The sequence below is a fragment of the Alligator mississippiensis genome, chromosome 1, assembly GCF_030867095.1.
Source record: "Alligator mississippiensis isolate rAllMis1 chromosome 1, rAllMis1, whole genome shotgun sequence".
Lineage (NCBI taxonomy): Eukaryota > Metazoa > Chordata > Crocodylia > Alligatoridae > Alligator > Alligator mississippiensis.
Genome location: NC_081824.1, coordinates 8,981,163 through 8,991,358, shown reverse-complemented (window position 1 = coordinate 8,991,358; position 10,196 = coordinate 8,981,163). Strand labels below are relative to the sequence as shown.

Sequence of the window (10,196 nt, the reverse complement as noted above, 5' to 3'; positions counted from 1 at the left end):
TGCAAGGGCATCAATGTGTGTGTGTGTGTGTAACTGCTAGCATGGGAGACCAGAGCTGGGTGTGCATCACATGTGTGAATGTGTGTGTGTGTGTGTGTAAGGCCCACTGTGCAAGGGCATCAGTGTGTGTGTGTGTGTGTAACTGCTGGCATGGGAGACCAGAGCTGGGTGTGATGGGTGTGCATCACTTGTGTGAACTTGTGTGTGTGTAAGGCCCGCTGTGCAAGGGCATCAGTGTGTGTGTGTGTGTGTAACTGCTGGCATGGGAGACCAGAGCTGGGTGTGATGGGTGTGCATCACTTGTGTGAACTTGTGTGTGTGTAAGGCCCGCTGTGCAAGGGCATCAGTGTGTGTGTGTGTGTCCAACTGCTGGCATAGGGGACCAGAGCTGGGTGTGATGGGTGTGCATCACTTGTGTGAACCCCTCTGTGTGTGTGTGTGTAAGGCCCACTGTGCAAGGGCATCAATGTGTGTGTGTGTCCAACTGCTGGCATGCAGGACCAAAGCTGGGTGTGCATCACTTGTGTGAACCAGCGTGTGTGTGTATGTGTGTGTCCCAACATGCAGTTGTTCATGCGTGACCCCCAGTGCATGTGCGCGTGTCCCCGCCGGGCGTGCACCCGTGTGAGCCCGTGCGTGTGTCAGGGCTGCTGTGCGCGTGCGTGTGTCCCCGGCAGGGCGCGGGAGGCATCCGTGGGAACCCCCCCCCCAGGCAAGCCCGCGTGCGTGTGCGTGTGCCAGGGCCGCTGCGCGTGTGCATCCCCGTGTGCGTGTGCGTGTGCCCGGCGGGGCATGCGCAGGCCCGGCGCGGCTCCTCCCCGCCGGCATCCCGCGGCTCCCCGCCCGCCCGCCCGCCCGCTGCAGCCGCTCCCGGCTCCGGCTCCGGCTCCGGCTCGGCTCGGCTGCAGGCGCGGTGAGTGGCGGCCCGCGCCCCCGCGGCAGCATCTGCCCCTGGCTGGGGGTCGGAGCAGCCCCCTTGCAAAGCGCCCCGGGCGCTGCGGGCTCCTCGGGGCGGACCCCAAAGTCTGCCGGCTCCAGGGCAGCCCCCGGCACACGGGGGTCTCCCCATCTCCCTCCAGCCTCTGCCCCATCCGGAGATGCCCGCGTCTAACGGGGCTGAGACATGGGTCTGATTGGCACTGAAACTTTTGGGACGGGTTTCTTGGGACTTGGAAGGTGCCGGGTGGGATTTGCACGCTGGAGAAGAGACCCTGTCCGGGTGCGGGGTTGAGGGTGGATATTAGGAAAAACACTTCCTTGCCTGGAGGGTGGTGCAGCACCGGGACAGGTTAGTCTCCATCCTTGGAGGTTTTGAAGACCTGGCTGGACAAAGCCTTGGCTGGGGTGATGGGGTTGGGGCTGGTCCTGCTTTGGGCAGGGGGCTGGACAAGATGTCCCTTCCAGTCCTCGTTTCTTATGCTTCTATGAAATAAAAGGGAGGGTATTTGTATTTTTTTAATCTCCTTTCTTTCCCCATTGTGGAATGAGTTCAGCACTGGCCTGTTTCTTCTTTACCTTAGTTTTATGGTCTTCTCTGACAGGGCTGCCGTGTTTTTACAAACTACGTCTCTAAGCATCTTAGCAAAAAGATATCGGTTAGAGCAAAATAACATCCCATGCATTTACTGGTATCAGTTGCCAATATTCATATTTTAAGCTCAAGCGATGATGCAGTGTATTTGGATGATTTAATGCATGCTCTTCCCTTCTAATGTCTCCTTTCAGGCCTTGTTGCTTTGCTTAATTGCATCTCATCGCTGCTTTACTTAGAGGTGTGGCAGGCCGGGCTTCCTCTCCTCTGCTGACCAAGCTAGTGGTCATGTCTGCGTGGGTTTACACTGTGGTTGCTCAGACACTGGCTTTGGGGCTGCTTAGCCACATTTCTGCAGCTTGGCTCTAGGTCCTTTGAAAATGGCCAAGGCTGGCAACAGGTATTTGCACCGCTAAGTGCATTTGTGTCTCGGGACACCCTTAAAAGGATGTCACGGCACCCCCAGGTGCAGTGGGACCTCGGTTGAGAATTGCCGGGTTAGAGCATTCGGCGGCCGTGGTGCCTGCCTGGGTCAAGGACGATGGGGTTCGATTTTGCCGCCTTGCTGGACACGCCTGGCGACTGCGGGTCATTTTCCTGTCTCTTGTCCGGTGATGTCTCCGGGCCGGGTTTCACTGGGCAGCGTGCACTGGATCCATTTGGAGGTCAGGGGGCACTGGCTGGTGTGCTCTGCTCCCTGTACCCCCTTGGAGCACTTGTTATCAACCTCTGCCTCTCGCTCCTGCCCCTGTCCATGTTTTAGTTGTTCCAAGGAATTAGTGGTGCACACCTGAGAGCCTCATGTAATAACGGGGGGGAGGTGCAACCATCTAAGTGTTTGCACACGCATGTGCTGCTTCTGTGCATCGAATAGGCCAGCCTCGCTGGAGACCTGCATGTTGCACAGGCAGAAGTGGCTCGTTTGTCTGTGCCGACCGCAGCCAGGCTTCCAGCTGGCAATGCCAGCATGCCCGTGGCAGCGGTGGGGGCTACGGGCCAGCAGCAAAACCTTGTCCTGAGAAGCTTGCGGGCTGCTCGGGTGGCTTCAGGTTGAAAGCTGGCTCAGGTACATCCATGCTAAACGGAGTCACATCCTTCGCTGTTTAATGGGTCCATAGCTGCTTCCTTTCTGCCCGAGGAGCGATGATGAGAGGATACATATATTAACGGCAGGGGACAGCTCAGATAATGCCTGCTGTGTAAATACCCAGGAGAGCCTGGGTGGGAATGTGAGTGCTGGTGTGAGCTGGGTGGCAGGGCCCTTCGGCTGCTCTCCTGGCTGGGCTGGGGGGAGATTAGATTTCCAATGCCTTCCTGTTTGGCCATGGCATGAAGCCAGGGCTTCTTGATTTATATGTTTTTCTCACCCCCTATTCTGTAGACCCAGCTTCAGATCCCTTGTAGATCAGTATAAGTCCCTTCACATTACAGCTTGCACCTGAATTTGAAGGGAAACCCCAACCTGAATAGTAATATCAGGGTGGCTGAGGCCTTGCAGAGAGGCATGTTGGATTGGAGAATCGATTAGATCAGGGGTGGCCAATCTGCAGCATTTATGCCACAAGTGGCACCAGGCAGTGCCCGTATGCAGTGCATGGACGATTGGGGAGGGAACAGGCAGAGAGAGCAGAAAGCAGAGCAGCAGGTAGGACAGGGGAAGGGGATCAGAGTAGCATTTGAGGAGGATGCCAAAAAGGCTGGGATTAGACAGCCTTGTCAGCCCGGGTGTTACTCCTGGAAGGAGTGTGCAGGGCAGGTAATGAGTAAAGCTGTGCACCTCGGGCCTTTGATTTCCTCCCAGACTTTCAAAGGAACAGATCAAAATTGTGAGCAGAGCTCCTTGGTATGGACCGGAGTATCTCGCTCAATAGTAGGAGATCAGACAGGTGTATTTCTGCTCTTTCCGCTCTTGTTTTTAGGTCTTTTCTGGGGCGTATTATTATTGCAGAGTGTACTATTGGCAGTGGGCCTAATCCACATCTCCTTGTAGCCAGTGTGTCTCTGAGCTCCGTGTACTTTGGATTAGGCTGTACTTTGTTATAACAGTTTCACCAATATTTGGAAAAAAAGCATCTTTCGTGGAAGGCAAATTCCTTCCCGAGCTTGCATGTTTCCCACCCTTTTGTTCCCTTTCTTTGCTTTTGCGTCTTATCGCTTGGGATTCTGTTGCTGATAATCTCACGGCTCTCGCGGCCAAATTCTCCTCCGTCACGCAGGTGTCAAGGTGCAGGAAGTAACTCAAGTTCAGGTACCCTCCAGTGGTGCAAACCTCGCTGGATACTTCGGGGAATGAAAGCAGGATCTTGGCCCCTTGTGTATTAATTTGTACGCCTCCCTGCCGTGTTACGCACAGCTCATAAACATGCTGCAGGACACCTGATAGGCGACCTCTGAAAAGCGCTCTTCCTTCTCTGAATGGATTTTTGCCCTGAAGACAACTTCCTCCTGCTTTGCTTTGCAAAGTCGTCTGCAACTCTCAGAGAGCCTTCAGAAGACCGGTGAGAGCTCGCTGGTATGGCAGGGATTATAAACCACGTAAGGCTCTTACCTAGAAACTCACCTGCACCCGCACACATGGATCTCAAGAGTCACGGAGCTTTTAATCAAATTGACCGGCACCATCTGCGTGGACAGGCCGTAAGTCGTGTTGGGACAACTCCTCGTTGTCCCTTCAGTTTGTCTTGAATGCATTTTTGGCTTGAATTTTGGCCCTAATCCGACCCCCATTCACACTCGGGTTTAGCTCAAGCACAACAGTGCTTCCAAGTTAAGTTAGCCTGTGGAAGCTGCAAAGCTCCTGATGCTCAAGTCAATTGTGCAAGGGAGTTATTTTTGCAAAAAAATTAAAATAAAAAGGGGTGTGTGTGCATGTGTGTGTGTGTACACAAGGGCCTACAGAAAGACCTTGTAGAAGATTTTCTCCTGCACGGCCTGGCAGTTGTCACCAAGGAGCAGGGCCATGGTTGACAGTCTGTCTCTGCCTCCTGCATCTTTCGGTGGTTGGTCATGGTTGAAGGGGCTTCTTTGAGCAGGTCGTATTTGCTCCAGATCTCATCCAGGACCTTGGAGAAACATGGCTACACCATGGGCCATGGTCACCCATTGGGCATACCCACCGCCAGCTCGGCATGTGCCCTGGGTAGTGGGCTGTTTTAGGCTCTGGTCCAGTTGCCAGCTTGCAGATCTGGCTCATGTGCTTGGCTCTGGGGAACAGGAGGATGTCTGGCATTTCCTCCTGCTTCTGGTCTGCTTGGTCTTGTACAGCGTCTTTCTCGCCACCTTCTCCCATCTGGATCCCCAGAAGAAGACGCGCATGGCTCTCTGGAGTCTGTGGGTGACATATTTTTGGAGGAGAGACCAGCATGGTGTACAGGAGCCCTGGTAGCAACCATCAGTTTGCATTCATAACCCCATCAAATGCAAATCTAGGCCCTCTGCACAGCTTTGGGATCATTTCAAAGTGTGGTCCCTCCAACTTGCACTGGACTCCTGGAGACGAGTAACTCGAGTATTGATCACTTGTGGTCGCTTCCAGTCCTTTGTCCGGTACCTCTGCAACTTTTTGTTGTGAAGCTGTAACTTAAGTTTACCTACCACGGATTGCTCTTATTCTGCTTTAGCTGAATAAGACTTAGCGTGCATTTAGGTCAGAGGGAAGCTAAAATATTTAAGGGCTTGCTGCCTCTGAAAAGGAGCATCTCTGCCTCGGGGGGGCTAGATAAGGAGCTGTCAGGAAGAGAATTCAATTCCAATCCTGGCTTTGCTGTTGCCCGGCTTTGGGAAGCTCGTTGACTTGGGGCCTTGGCTTATGCAGCTGCAGATATGGATGGACAGCGACTCTTCGCCACCCTTTTGCAAGTATATATACTTCTAAGAGCTATGGGCAAACTCTGCCCTGTCACGTACTGTTATTAGTCATTAAAACCTTGTTCCATATGTTATGCTCTTTCAGCTGGGGCTGGGTTTGAAGAAAGGCTGCTTTCCAGTACCGTGTGATTAAATATACTGAAGAGTGTGAGGGCTGTAGGTGTTGGTGCTTGTGTTTTGTGAAGTGTCTTTATTAAGTCAGCTTTCCCCGACTAGGGCACAGCTGCCTGGTGCGGGCAAGGTGCATCTGCTGTGTCTTCATGGGGCAAGCGTGTCTTTGCGGGTTGTTTCCCTCCTGAGATAGAAACCATTCAGATTGAAAGTATACGGTTGCTTTTCGCATATGCTGGGAGGAAGCATAACTGTGGGTTACTTAAACAAGACATGCGTTTTTATTATTTGGGGAACATACAGATTCACCTGGATGTTACCTGTTAAATTATAGGGTTGGGAATGACCTTGGGGGTTATCTAGTCCACCCCCAGCAGAGGCAGGATTTGCTGTTCATGAATCAGCCCAGACAGGTGCCCAGTCACCTTCTTCATGAAAATCTCCAGCAAAGGAGGTGTCACAACTTCTCCAGGCAGTTTCTTGTACGGTCCTATTGTTTTGGGGGTCAGGAAGCATGTCCTGAATGAAGTCTGACCTGTCTGCCTAGCTTGCCTAAACCCATAAATCAGCCCAGACAGGAACCCAGTCATCCTCTTCATGAAAATCTCCAGCAAAGGAGGTATCACAACTTCTCTAGGCAGCTTCTTGTACTGTCCTACTGTTTTTGGGGTCAGGAAGCATGTCCTGAAGTCGGATCTGTCTCCCTACCTTGCCTAAACCCATTGCCTCTAGTCCCGTGCTCTGTGGCAAAGGAGAAGAAAGTTTCTCCATCTCTCATGGCAGCCTTTCAAATATCTGAAAGCTGCTGTCATGTCCTCCCATAATCTCCTTTTTTCTCCAACCTAAGTGCACCCATTTTTTTCAGCCTTTCCTCAGGTAGCTTGCATACATTGCTAAGAGTTTCTAGGAACAGAAAAATCAAGCCAGGCCACAGAAACCTTTCTGTTGATTCCCAATTGTGGCTAAAGGCCATTCCCATCCATCCCGCAGCTTTGCATGCTCTTCCAGGTCCTGATGCTGTTAAACAGGAATGGGATGCGGCATGCTTTTAAACGAGGCTCTGTCCAAGGCTTCAGTAGAGATTAGGGGCCTCATCGCTTCAGGCTTTCTCCCGAAGCAGGGGGAAAAGATGCTCCCCGCCGTGAAGTGTCTACAGCCAGATTGAAGCGGCGAGGTGCTGCAAGCGAGCCGAAGGAGGGAGCGGTTTCGAGGGAGTAGCAGTGGCATGGTTGCGGAGGCAGCTGTGTGCTCAGCTTGATGTTTCTAAATCATTTACAAGGCTTGCGTATAGCTAGCAATACATCGCAGCCATTCCCAGCCCTTTCAGCATCATATTAACAACGCCTGCTTAATAAATTCCTCGGGGGTGATATGTTCCCTTGAAGAGTGTCTAAGGCAGTGATTCTTCTCCTGGGGTATGTCACTCACTGGTGGGTCACACAATGGGGACAGGGGGCATGACCACCTTGCCCTTCTGGTGTTGCAAAGTGGAAGGTCCTCACAGCTCAACCATGGCTAGGGATTCCCCAGTATAGGGAAGGGTCCCAGTATAGAAAAGGTAGAGCCTGCAGGGCCAACAGCTCACTGGCAACACGTTGTGTGCTTACAAATCTTGCTAATGATGTGCCTGATAAAGATGTGCTTTTTTTTTTTTCTAATGCTGCAGTCTTCAGATCTAAAGCCTTAAAAATATTTTTCTGCATTTGTCTTTGCGGAGGCAGCATGCTTATAAGCAAAAATAAAACCTAGCCAGTCCAGCTTTACAGGCTAAGGGAGATCTGTTGGGCAACTTCCCCTCCGCTTTTCACAATGCTCTCACAGTCTGGGCCCATTTGTTTGGCAGGGCACAGCGGGTCACTTGATTGCAGAAATCCCATGCAGAATATAAATGTGGTGGATCTGGGAACACAGCTGGTGCATGTCAAGGCAGTGCAAGCCATGCTGGCTTATGCCACAGTGCTAATATGGATCACTGGTTTTTGCTTTTTAACCAGTGATCTTTAGAAGGACCTGGCTTGACAGGAATCTCACTTGCGTGAGCAAACCCATACATTTTGGGTGTGAAGTCCTGTAAAAGTCCATACATCTGCCCATACGAGGGATGGTTTGCTTTTTAAGGTGGTATCAGTCAGGGTCCCAGCCTGGGCTAGTGGTTTAGTTGGCTACACCAGTCTGGGGCTCTGACTGGCAGCTGTTCCCCAGCTAATGAACCAGTTGGCCACTGTCTGGGTTTCCTGGTTAGCTTCCCCTTTGAGTCCCATCAATGGCAGCGGGCTGCAGGCCAGCCAGCAGTTCCTCTAAAGGTCTGCTCTGGTAAGCCCCTCTGCTGATTTTCTGACTACTGACTTTGCTGGGCTCTGTTCCTAGCCTGGACTTTTGCATACTCGGTATCCCATAGTATTCTAGGGAGGTGCTGATTCAGAAAGGAGGTTGCCCCATCAATAGGTCTTGAGGCTATAAGGAGGAAATGGAGCAACCAGAGAAGCGGGAACTGCACCTAATAATATTGGTGCAAACTCCCAGGTCTCTGAGGGTGCATCTCTGCCTTGCCTTGGCTATACGTTATGTCAGACTTTCCCAATGCAGGCATTACCCGTGCCGTGGCTGCCTTTCCACTTCACCCGCACCTGGTGGGTTTTGCATCCAGGGCGGATCTCATGCTGCTTCACTTAATGTGGCTGGTGTGGAAGCGACATGGCATTGTCCAGGGACGAAGTGGGGATTAACTCTTCCAAAAGACTACAGACTTTATATGTTCACAGCCTCTATCTACATGTGCAATTAGTGTGGCTGAATAAACTCAGGCACAGTTTGCACCAAAGTTTATTGCTTCCAGGCATGGCATTTGCACATGTGCCCAGGATGCAGCGTGTTGAGCCAGGGTGGAGCAGCCGTGGCTAGGAGGGGGTCCCAGGGGTCAGCCTGGCAGCCCAGGGCTACTCCGACCCAACTCAACTTGCTTCAGAGGCTGGCCATGGCACAAACATGCTACAGTGTGGGGCTAGCTGGCAGGCAGCCCCCACACTGTTACACCCTTATGCCCCAGTCAGCGTCTACACGTGTGTTGGGGTGGAAAAAATAACTCCACTATAGGGTAATATTTGTGTCTGGCAGTAGTATCCTACAGCAGACTTAATTGCTTTACTCTGGTCTAATAGCACCGCACGTGCAGATGGTGACGTCTTACTGCAGAGCTAATTAGTCATCTCCGCAATAAATGTCTTGTGTAGATGCATCCAATGAGATGCAGCAGCCTCTGCAGTGCATGGTAACATCACCCAGGGACTTGGGATAGGATGTGAAGGAGGATACCATGTCCCACTTGTAGTGGTCGTCAGGTTCAGTCAAGATAAACCGGCATGAATAGGAAGAAATAAATGACGGTATTTATTGTGGAGCAGTAGGCAAGCCTCTGCAGTCCCTTTGTCTCTCCCCAACCTCTCACTGAGGGACTGTCTCCCAATTCCTACCTTCTTTTGCCTTCTAAGTTAAGGAGCATCTCAGTCAACACAGCGGTGAAAGTTCCTTCCTTTGGAAGGAAGTCCGAAAGCAATTGCCTCTAGAATCTAGTTACGGCAGCCTTCCAGACTTTAGATGTAGTATCTTATACGAGGTCCTGACCACTTGTTTCATCATAGAAAATGAGGCTTGGAAGGGACCCCAGGAGGTCATCTAGTCCAGGCCCCTGCTCAGAGCAGGACTGTCTCGAAGTAGATCATCCCAGCGAAGGCTTTGTCTAATCAGGTCTTAAAAACCTCCAAGGATGGAGATGTCAAAACCTCTCTGGCTAGCCTGTTCCTGTGCCTTACTGCCCTCCTAGTAGGAAAGCTTTTCTGATATCTAACCTAAACTTCTCTTGCTGCAACTTGAGACCATTGCTCCTCGTTCCTCCAGCAGATCCATGCTACTTAGTTCTCAGCTGGGGCTTTGGTTTCCTTTGCCATCAGTGAATGAATTTTCACTGGCTGGTTCTTGTGCAATAAGGTCGGTCACAACTAAATTCCTACTGGAAGTGTATTTACGCCACAAAGTACTCTGGACCCCTTGGTGTTAATTGGCATCTTCCTCTGCGGTCTTGGCAGAGAAGACAACAAATGGGCTTTTAGCAGTACAGCTCATGAATGCTACTAGCTTCTGAGTTGTTTTTAATACTTTCCTGTGAGGCACTGGGACGTTGGCCATAGCTAAGGCTGGGGCTTTTTAACTAGGTTGTGCTGATGTTCCTGCCAGTATTTAGAAAGCCAAGAGGTTCCTGGCTAGAGGGCCTTGCTCTTCCGTTCGGGGTCATAGAAAGCCAGTTCTGGGATTAGAAGGGAAGTCTTCCTCAGGGTTAGATTGGCATGGATTTGGGAGGAGGCAGGGCAGGGGGCAAGGGTTGACTTCCTCTGGAACGAGGGTCATGGTCCTTTTTCGTAGGAACTTCTAAGCATGCATTACCCATCCGTTTCCCTGCCCCTGACAGGGCATTGGCAGTGCCCCTATTACCCCTGCTTGTTATATGGTGGTTTTGGTGTTTGTGAAGGTTTAGGGAGACTATTTGCAGGATTCCTTTAGTTAATGACTCTCAGCAGTACATCACTAGTCTCATGTCCTTGTCCATTGAAACTCACCCCGTAGTCTCTCACCAGTGCATGGCAGGACCTGCACTTGGCAGGACCCACAGTAGGAACACAGGACTGGAAGAGAC

At 51.6% G+C, this 10,196-nt stretch overlaps 1 protein-coding gene across 1 annotated transcript in view; it reads left to right on the top strand.

Moving 5' to 3' along the window:
* Positions 1–852: 852 nt before the first annotated feature.
* Positions 853–10,196, top strand: part of PAQR8 (progestin and adipoQ receptor family member 8) — a 30,551-nt gene continuing 21,207 nt past the window's right edge. The window contains exon 1 of the mRNA XM_019491339.2: positions 853–913. The gene's annotated coding sequence lies outside the window, so the exon portion shown is untranslated. The remainder of the gene's footprint in view (positions 914–10,196) is intronic.